We start from the raw sequence: 12,065 nt of genomic DNA on the forward strand, positions 1-12,065 counted from the left end.
TTCCTCAAATTCTCTTCTTTGTTCATGTGTCGCAATTCGAGAAATATTCTTTTTCTTAGGTGTGCCTGAATAGCTGAATCAATTAACTGGCCAAGTTTAATTTAAGTCGCCAATCAGAATCAATATGAAAGATAGTTCCCAGGTTATTCGTTCATAATGCGAAGTCTTGAATAATTAGAAAAGCCATAAGCAACTAGAGCAGTGGTTACCAAACTTTTAATATCCTAATGCCCACAGTCTTTACTGCGAAATATGTTATGATATCCATAAAAAAACTCGTAACTATATGACCAGGCTCATTGACGAGATGCGAGCATTGAATTTCCAGCTTTTTCGCGCAATATAATAACCCAAGGCTTTCTCAATTCTCTTTTCTCACACAATTTAGCCGAATCGTTCAATTTTAGAACGTGAGATAAGTTTTGACAATATTTAATTGAGCCAAATCGCAAAATGGTTATTTACAGTAGTGGAATCAGCCGGTTCGCACCGGTTCTCTAGAACCGTCTCACGGAATTTTATAAGATCAGCGAACCGGTTAGCATTACTAAAAAAAGCATGACTTTTTGTAACAGAACCGGCTGAAAATATGACATTTGTGCGATGGAACCGGCTGACAAAAAATTTGAATCCCACCACTGGTTATTGTTACCCTGCACACTGAATACAGATCTGCATAATGAATTTCAACACTTTTTTTCATTTTGTCATTACTTGTGACAGGAGCCTTTGTAAGTTAAGTAGAAGTTGCCAGCGCCTATTTTTTATATAATTTTTGATAAAACCATAACGCACTATAATGTTTTTGTTTCTAATAAATACGTGCCTCGCGTCCTTTTTTACTCCATGTATATTTTGACATTTCAGTTTTGTAATGCGAGAATTATACACTTTTACTTTTGAATTGACCTGACATGACTCAACACGGTATGTAACTATGATTTTTACAATATAATTTATAATTCCCATTATTTATCCTTTCAGGGAAAAATGGGTGTGAAAAATACTCACAAAGGATTACAGATATCGTTCAACTCTTCTTATCATATAACGAGGTATTAAAAAAACTATTGTGGACATTAGGTCATTTCATTTGTAATGGTCATTGATTTGCAAAGTGCTTCATTGGCATACGTACCCGTGGGGTAATGTGTACTAGGTGTCGCAAGAGACTTTCACCATTTGACTTTGTGTTAGCACAGTGTTTCCCAACCCGAGTCCGCGGTCTCAAATGAGTCCGCGGAGCCTTTGAATGAGTCCGCTACGAGCCAGAAATTCACTGCAACTTCACAGGTGTAACAATTATTTTTTTCACTGTTTAGAAATCTACTGGTACTGCATTTGTTTATACCCGAGTACCCCTAAAATCGATTACCCGCTTTTTCCTGAAGGTGCCGTCCCATCAGAGCATAATAATAATAACAAGAGAGCTACGCCCAAATATATGGACACGTCTGTTCGCAGTACAGTACGGTTTACCGTATCGTCAGATCACAGTCTACAAATATATTCACACCAATCAAAGCAGTACAGTAAGACACAAAATGGCGCCCGATGTCCGCAGAACGTTTAATGACGTCATGGCAAACAAAAACAAATCTCACAGAGCTAACAGAAATATTTAAAATGAATAAAAGTAATAGCCTTCTGGGGAACAATTTTATCTTGAACCACTGAAAATTTCAAAGCAATTGGTCCAGTATTCGAAGAGAAAAGCGTTTTTTAATATTTTCACTAGGTGTGTTATTCTGTGTCAAACAACAAGAACAACATAATATTGAAACGATCGGTATGTCCACTACGTGTCCAATAAAAAGACCGCGTCTACAAGTTTTAGTATCAACATCTGTGGCACCGTTTTAGAGTTGACACTGCGTGACCATCACTACAGTAATTAATTTGAGTCGGGGGACCGATAAAACCGACCGCTGAAAAAGTGGCCAGATCTAAGTACAAATGTGTCACAAGGTATGAGGGAATTTTCTGATTTCTTGGAGCAAGTAAGGAAACCAAGAAAAAAGTAATGGAATTGAATACCCCTGATTTTGCTAGCACCCATACAGAAATTGTAGATAAATTGCCAGATGAAATTTACGATCTCTAAAAATATCAAGTATTTGATCCTAAAAGGGAAACTGGTAATCCTAAGTCGTATCATCCTTTTTTGGATTTTGTTGATTTATCAAGAGAGAAGCGATGTAAGTTAAAAAAGCGTGTTTCACGAAATGAATTGCGCAAACCAAGTTTGCTTCTTTCAAACACAGACTTTGTTATGGATGTGGTAAGAAAACCTCTAGAGAGCATGGTATTAAAACTTGGAAGCATAGAGCTAAGTGTAAAACTTGTGGTAGATTGCATTAATCTTGTATTCACATAGGTGAATACAAGATCAGATCAGAGTTTTCTTTGATTGTTCTGCTGTGTATGGTGGGGTGTCACTGAATGATTACCTGTTGAAGGGTCCTGATCTTATGAATGGTACGTTGGGCATTTCGTGCAGATTCAGAAAAGAGAACATTGCTTTCATGACTGATATAAAAACTATGTTTCATCAATTTCATGTTAGCAAGCCCTATGGAAATCTTCTAAGATTTTTTTTGGTGGGACAAGGGGGACATTAAAAATGGAGGTTTACTAGAAAATAGACTTGAAGTCCATCTTTTTGGTGCAGTGAGTTCTCCCGTCTGTTCCAATGTTTGCCTCAAGAGGACTGGTGATGATGGAGAATTTGAATTTGGGATCAATGCTGCTAATTTTGTTAGAAATGAGTTTTAAACTTGGCGCACCATTACGATACACATGAGAATTGTAACAAGTATTTTTTTCAGAAAGTTGAGAGAAAAGAACAGAGAATGTTATATAAACAAATTAAAAACCAAGGAAGCAGTCATACAAGAGAATTAACAGAGAAAATGTATATAGTCAAGAATTTTTATCAAGATTTATACAAAAAGCATCACACGGACATATACACTCAAAATTATTTTATAGCAGCTATTCCTGATTCAATAAAATTGCAAGAAGATGATGCAGAAACCATACAAAGGCCGATTATTTTAAATGAAGTTCTGGAAACTATCGAATTTTTTAAAGAAGGAAAAACTCCGGATTAGTGTAGAGTTTTACCGAAAATGCTGGGACATCATAAAACTTGATTTATTTCAGGTATTGAAAGAAATATATGAAAACTGCCTTATTACAAATGACATGAAAATTAGTTATACAACTATAATACATAAAAAGGGAGAACTGGATAAAATTGAAAATTATAGACCAATAGCATTATTAAACACTGATTATAAAATCTTGACAAAGATGTCAGCAAATAGATTAAAAATAGTACTTCCTGACATTATAGACAGACACCAAACTGCTATCCCAGGACGAAGAATCTCTGATTCACTGAACCTGTTGAGAGAGATATGTATTCAAGAACGAAATAAAGCTGGGGAATCTTCATTGTTATCATTAGATTTTAATAAGGCATTTGATAGTGTGGACCTGGATTATTTTTTTAAAGTACTTAGAAATTTTGAATTCAAAGAGAAGTTCTTAAATATAATTCGGACTTTGTACACAGATTCAAAAACCAGACTGTTGATAAATGACTACTTGAGTGAAGTTGTTAAACTCGAAAGAGGAGTTAGACCGTAAATATATACTACTACGGTTAGACAAGGAGATCCCTTAAGCTTATTCATTTTTACTCTGGCAATTGAACCTCTGCCTAATAAAATTAATACCCATAAAGATATCAATGGAATAATGATTCCACACAACCAAGAAATAAAACATATTAGTTACGCTGATGACATCACATTGACTTTACGCAACAAAAATTCTGTCTATACGTCAATGGATATGATAAACAGATTTCAAATAGCAACTGGGATGTCGTTAAACATTAGAAAAAGCAAACTTTTAATTTCAGGAATATGGAATAACCCCAGCTTCTTTGCAAAGATACCTATTGTGAAAACTCTGAATATATTTGGAGTAATATTTTCAAATTCGGACACATGTGACGAAAACTGGCAACAATGCTTAAATAACGCCAGAACTACAATAACTGAACTGCTGAATATTCCGTTATCACTAGATATAGATGGCAAATGTTTAATGATAAAACTGAAAATTTTACCTTTGTTTTTATTCTGTGCAAAACTATACCTCATTCCATTGAATATTGCAAACAGATAAATGAAAGTGTAGAAAAGTTTGTTTCGATGGAAAAAGTATTTTGAAAACCGAAACACTGTGCAAAAACAAGGCATTTGGAAGTTATGATACAATTAATATATGTGTTTGTATATAATGACTGCTTTTGACTATTAATATGATAAAATCAATATTACTACTGAGCAATACAGACCATCAGTTTTGAATTTTATAGAATATAATATTGGTCAACAACTTTGTTTATTTTAACTCATGCATTTTTTTCTCATAAATATTAAGGAGCTTTAATTAATTTTCTAACACAACATAACATCACAGGGAATGATTTAAAACAAGGAAAACATAGGCTACTTTATAATAAAATAGTGAACAACCTTGATGGGGGAAATAGAATTGTGTTCCTTCGAGATGGTACTTTAGAAGGGGCCTGTTCTAAAATATTGTCTGAAACATTGTAAAATATTGTCCAATAGTGTAAAATCCTTTAAATATAAATGAATGTGGGACGGGATGTTCTTCCTCTTAAAGTAAAACCCAGAATCAGACATATTGCTGGTAATGAATTATGTGTGTTTTGTTCACAAGAACCTGAGTTTGTTTCACACATATTTTGGAACTGTCTTTTCACACAAAATGTTCATGATTATCTTTATTCTATTGCCTTGGAAATCAATCATTGTGTTTTGAGAAATAATTTTATTACGTGTATATTACTAGATTTGAATCATCAATGTTATTCACAATTGTCAGACTTGGAACGTAACGCCATACTATTATTGTGTAAATTGTGGAACATTTTAAAATTATTCCCAAGCAGTTCCCTCATGTGCGCTACGAAACTGAAAGATAAACAGCCTCGTCTCGCGACCTGGTAGGAGTGCGGCCCGGTGGAAGATCGCTGACGCAGGCATCCACCACTTGGAGTCTTTTGCGGCAGTGGAGACGCGTTATAGTCTATTTGTGCACCACTTACGGTACTCAGTCCAGCAATTTGTTGAGGTTTTATGTTACAATGATATTGGAAATAAATATGGAGAGTTATGTAGGAATATTTCTAATTCATAATGGGTTTCCCACAGAAGATAAAATAAAACGCTCGTTCATCGATGAACCAGGAATATGTACCGGTATTCTACTGTTCTAGACCTATGTGAAAATAATTTTGAAGAAACTGTAGGCCTAGGTAATTTATTTTTAGAATGTGACTGGACTATCGATATTTGGCAATGGTGATGCATAGAAAATAACCAAAATACCATTATAAAAAATGATTCCGAATGCAAATTCAAAATAATCACAATAATATGTGGAAATTCAACAATGGCGCGGCGGTGTGGCTCAACGGTCTAAGCCTTAGGAATACGCTCGCCACCGCACCTCTAATTACTCTGCGTGGGTTCGCAGGTTCGAATCCTATGCAGGGATGGTTACCGTATGTGCGAGAGGATTGCTGTACTCCTCGCCGTCGTTGGGTGGTTTACGTAACGCTGGTCGGTCACGGCTTCCTCCACGACCAAGTCCATGCTTCCGAAAAACAAACAATATAACTAATCCCATTCCCGACTTTGAATGGTAACCGGACGAGAGGCCGTGGTTCGCCATATGGATAAGCCGTCTTATCGGCTTTCCTCTCCCCGGGATAAATATGTAAATTCTATCCTAATCCTATTTCAGAATTTGGGAATGTCAAAGTTCAGTAAAATCAGAAAACATGACATGGTGAAAGAGACAAAATTAAAAAAGTAGTATGCATTCAATTTTCAAGTGTGGACTGGTAGGAATTTTAAATTTACTGAAGGCAAGCGGAAAAAATGAATTATGGTTATGATATGAGCACATGACTGCATGCAGACATGGATGATCTTATACAGTTACGGTATAGGCTACATACAGACATAGGTCAATCATGATGTAAGTTTATATGCAACACCATACAGCAAAATTATTGAAACTATATGGTTTGAACATCATTTTCATAAGAAGAAGATGTATAGACTATGGAACATAGGTGGCGAATAGGAGAAACCCAATACAGCAATACAAAAGCGTGTTTTTTTCCCTATTCTCTGACTAATTTTTGTATTCTAAACTAAAATAAACCTTCACCTGTAAACCTGTAAAATAAAATTATATACAACTGCTCATTGGATTACATATGCATTAACTCAACTTATTTGGACATATATTGAATTATAGTTAATTAATGACATCATGGTAATGTTATGATTATTTATTTATTTGAATTTTTACTCTACTATTCATATATATTGGATTTAAATTAAGAAAAAACATGGAAACAAAAAACTCCTTTTAAAATGAAATGATTCGATTCCAAAATATCAATACGAAAATTCATTTGGCACAAAAAGAAGGTTTATGTTGCAATGGATTTGGAGGCGTAGTGGTAATGTCCATCTATATCTATGGGTCGGGTTCCGGTAAATAAGATACTCATCTAGGTTGAGTCATATTTTGAAGACCCCGCATATTTTATATTTTACGAGTAAATACGAGTCTTGTAGCATAAAGCTGTAAAATACGGTATACCAAAGGACTGAAGGATGATATGAGTAAAATTTTACATCTTTTTTATATCCAAATCCAGTATAAGTTTCACTCTACTTCTTCATATATCTGTATATAGATTTCATATCAGTCCATTAGCATATAAGTTAGTGATGTATTGTCTGCAATGGCTTTTGCCAGTACTGCTTATACCTCGGCCGATTAATCCTGGATTATTGTTCAACCATTCAATGTTTATTGGATTTTACCTGGTTTCCTTTTTTCTGACTCGTCGACCATGCACAATATGTTCTATTGTGTTTTTTGTTGCACTCTTCTTGCTCTGCTACAACTGTGAATCGACCTGTGCATTCTTTGGAATATGTGACTGTGACACTAAGACATGATGGAATATAATTGGGAACAAGAACTTGGATTGCTGGATTGGTCCGTTGTTCATGTTTCAAATCTGCAAATGTCCATAAGCTTCTGATTGATATCTTAACGGTATAAGATAGTATACTGACGTTAGAGCACGGAAGTATAAATATGTAGAATAGATGATAGAATGTGGAAAACTATTCACACAGCAGACGACTTTAACTATCACTTCAAACATGGTGTAGCAAATTAGTATCATGTAGAATTGAACAAAGCTTGAACTGTTCGAAAATAGACAAAGTTCATTGCCAAATTCATATTGCGTAGAAGTACAAATAGTGTTCTCATCAAATATGGAACAGCTGGACATTGCCTTTTGTGTCGAATAAATATTTGTATCTTGAGCTTATTGGTGATGTGCTTGCTTATAAACCCAAACTAGTATTTGTAACTGATTTATTGGAGATTGCTTTATGTCAAGGCTGACATACCGGTATGTGGATCCTATTTTTGCACATATTCTTTTCGATAGTGAAGAAGTCAATGATTCATATTCATTTATTAACATTTCAAGTACAGAATGTCCCAAAATAGTGCATCCTATTAATTTGATTACCAATTTTGTGGGTGGGTTTGTTTTGGGATGCCCTATATTTTGTTTCATTATATTTAAATCATTCGTTTGAATTTGCAATACAAATGGATGATGATATTATTTAGACATATCTTTTATGTAAGTATTTTGTTTATACAGCCATACTTCTTGTGCCATCTGAAACATTCCCACATTTGAAATGAGTCTTTGCTTATCTTACTGGGACATTTTCATGTTGTGCTTCTCCAACAAAACTTGTTGATAATATAACACATTTCATGTATCTCCCTGTACTATACCCAACTTCTGTTATAGAATATAATCATATTACATACTGACATTCAATTCCTGATGGAGAAGGATTATATTGCCCTTGTTAGAGATTGATGATTTGATTTTGAAAAAGCATTTTAAATGTAACATATTATTTTGCCACTTTCATTCTGTTAAAATCATGCTTCGCTACAATATCATATGAAAATATGCTTTGTATTGCCCTTATTGTCAAATTATCGATTCTCTGTTTCGGATCATGCTAGACTCAGAGATGTCCAAAGGTTTACATTTGAAATTCAAATTTGATTGAATAAATTTGAAAACTGCTGTATATCCAATGTATATGGTTAATTCTAATTTTCATAAAAATTTGGATTGTCATTTATGGAAAATAATATCGAACTTCTTGAAACTAGTCTGAAATAGAGCAAAGCAATGTTCATTCTAACCTTCTGAATTATCCTGGCCCAAACCCATGAATATCCAATGCTTTGTGTGAATTTCTATGTTTGCCCTGTCCATATTTAGATTTTGCTCTGACCAGGAATATTCTTCTACAATCCAAATGATGTTTTTCATTTCACACATATAGTTTAGCAATATGCTATTTATTGTTGTTTTGCTGATAATATCCTGAATTCCAAACACATTCTTGCTGATACTGATACTAGTAGTGAAATCTGGCATTTTCATGTGTATGTGGGAAAGGAACGCAAGCCACTGTTGCACCAATTTTCATAATTTACCACTTCATATTTTGTTTGGTTCATTCATTTTTGTTGCACCAAGTTTTATAATTCACCCCTTTGTATTTTGTTTGTTTCATTCATTTGTTGTGTTTACAAGTGAAAAATATTCTTTTGTGAATACTACCATTTCTTTCTGATTCATTGCTTTTTTATTAGCCTTGAAGTGATTCAATCACTATTAACCAAGTGATCTTTGATTCAGAATTCTTATTTTCAACTGTCCTGCTGTGAATCATAAAATATTTCTATACTGCTAATCTGTATTAAATCTGTTGCCCTTATTTTATTGTTTGTTGCAATATGTTCTAAATCTTTACTATTTTGTAATTCTCTCATTGTTTATATTGCCAGAATTAATGCCATCAATAGTCCGCCTTCCATAGGGGCTAAAATGTGTGGAAGTTATCTGTGAGGCGCGAAAATCTGCAAATATTTTGAAAATATACTTTGAAGTCCAAATTTTTTAACTTCAATATTTCTTTTAAAATTTACGATAAACAACGGTAAAGAAATCTGAGGTTGCCGTTGAAAATAGTGAGGAAAAGAAGTAGGTTACAACAAAACGAGCACAGATCTTGGAGAGAAAAAAATGACAGTGGAAAACTGACACACAAACACGCTAGATAGCAAGGATGGCAACGTTTTGTCACTGAATGGGTCACAAATATTTTCATCACGATAGAAAAAACATGTACGTCATAGATATCACCAATAACTGCTTTAATGAGAAACTTGCTGTTGCAATTTTCTGCAAAGCCCATAATCCTGGGTTGTTACTGTATCGAGTAGCTTCGAGCTTCACACATGCAGTACCTATTTGTATTAGGACCGAGGCAGTTAAAATAAAATTCTTGTATGAAAATAAGCTCAAAACAGCTCTATTGTACAGTTATGTCATAAAAATAGTAATAGTCCTGCAGACCTACTGCTTCTAGTAGCAAGACACAAATAAGATTAAACCAATTAGTAACCATATGTACCCCCAACAACCCAGTGACCTCCACACTAGTGAAAAGTTACAGGAATGTGCTTGCAGACAATAATACCGTGAATAAACTGAATCGCTTCGAAAAAGATTCTATTCGTGAATCCAAAAGTGACATCCCTAACTACAACTTCTTAGGTTTAAGAGTCGGGATACTTAACATTGTAGATTTGTATGTATTTATATATGATTTATACAAATGTAGCCTACTCCGGCGAAGTGGATATAACCAGGACTCGGAGGCTCAGCCAACACAGTTAGGCGATCACAACTATATTATTCTGTGCGCTTTAACGCAATTGACAAGCTATGTTGTTGATTGTAATCCAGCAAAGATAGAAAACGTATTTTTTCATCGGTTTGAAATAAACATGAATTTGAAAGTCACTCTGTTAATAGTTGGGCGCATAAAAGGAGAGAAGTGTTTTATACTTCTTTAGACTTTTTTTTTTATTTCAAACTCCCCGTAAAATCACTTTGATTTATACAAAACAATCATGGCATGGCGCATTGAAAAATAAGTTGACTTCAAGTAAGAGTTTACATTTAATACATAGTAAGAGTTTACATTTGATCAATGCAAAACTTGAACCTGTTTTGGTGCATATAAACGATATAACATCACTGGTTATCTCATATCCGCGAGTCGAACAGCACGCTCAAATAATTTTTATCGTTTTCATTTTAAATGCGGGCACAGTAAAAAGAATGTTTCACGACAGATATACATATATGAAATTAATTTGGGGAATTACTTGCATATATCATCAGAACAACAACAAGACCAACATAATATTGAAACGATCGTTATGTCCATTTCGTGTCCAAAAATTCTGATTTTAACCTCCAGCCTTAACGTAACTTAGCTTAAGAAACATCAAGCATCAGAAATAAAATAATAAGAAACGTTTATAGAAAAAGGCTGTATGCAGCTACTAGCGACAAGGTTGGCTGTTACAACGCTCATGGCATAACAATGCAATTGATCTGTTCATTTCTTTACACAAAACTCGTCTTGGAACAGCAGTTCCCTTTCGGGGGTGCCAAAGGGACGGCAAGATGTTATAGATATTCAGAGGAACGTTTTGGAGACAGCGTGTCGTGTGTGCTAGGAAGCAGAATATACATGTTACGTATATGTTACGGACAGCAAAATGTGGTTAAATGTAATCTAGTTGGATAACCTGACGTTGTAAATACCAGGGGGCAGGGATAAATCATAATATATATATATATATCCTTCATATTTTCAGTTCCTGTGTCCAAAAACTAATTAACATGACTAGAACTATAGCACATAATGTTTGATGGGCCACAATTGCGCCTAATTCACTTCAAGCGCAATAATAAATTTATCGACGGAACTATCATTCGATTCTTATGCTTCTATGATTTGAATTAGTGGTATAATTCTCTGACTTTATCCTGGTTGGTGATGAGTGTGAAGTCATACAGATATACTTTCTGGAGTTGTCTCATTCACGCTAAAACCTTATGTTAACGAGAATATAGAATATACACTCTGACGTATGTTTAGATGTATGGACGTCTTTTGAGAGAATAGACCTTTGCGTTGCGTTATGGAATCTGTTTTTTCGAATATGTAGTTTTGCGCAGAATATATGGTGAGTTGGCTTGTATGAGCAGTGTGTATAAATATCTAGTACAGTATTTTGGAGGTTATAGGATATAGATGATGTCCTGTGATGCGTCTCAACTTAACCAAAAAAAATGAATCCCTTTACAAACATGAATTTTTGCAGATAATATTGAACGAAAATATTCCCCAAAGAAACAAATTCATCCTAATTTTCTTGTGCATTGCCATCAATATGGCTAGACACTCTCATATAAAAGTCCGCAATGTCAAAATTGTCTTCGCAAAAATGTATGGTGTGAAAACATTATTATATCGTGAAAAATATTCACTCTCAAAATTACATTTTCACAATATTCAATCATCGCTAATTTCTCTTTACGTCATTCTTTCCTTTTTAAACCATTTCTTTCAATTCGCCACCAACAGAGGGCGCTCGGTCACCTGGTATCTTCTGTGTCGATGCATTTTCATCTTAATACCTTCATAATTGCAACACTGGTAAACCCATGGGTGCAAGATAAAAAACTATGTCAACATTGATCACATCAATTACGATATTTATGATAGTAAACGAACGCTTGTATCAATTCAATTCCAAAATGTTCGAAGTTTCGTAACAAAGCTTTTCCGATTGTCGGTATTCTTGGTTGCTTTTGATTGATAAATTTACGACAGAAACTTTCACACCATAGTAAAACAATTAGAGTAAAACTCATTTAGACCGTTTTCTAGGCTTTTATTACTTACCATTACTACTATACTAACATAAAAAGAGCAACAATTATAAGATGTAGC

The sequence above is a fragment of the Styela clava genome, chromosome 5, assembly GCF_964204865.1.
Source record: "Styela clava chromosome 5, kaStyClav1.hap1.2, whole genome shotgun sequence".
Taxonomy (NCBI): domain Eukaryota; kingdom Metazoa; phylum Chordata; class Ascidiacea; order Stolidobranchia; family Styelidae; genus Styela; species Styela clava.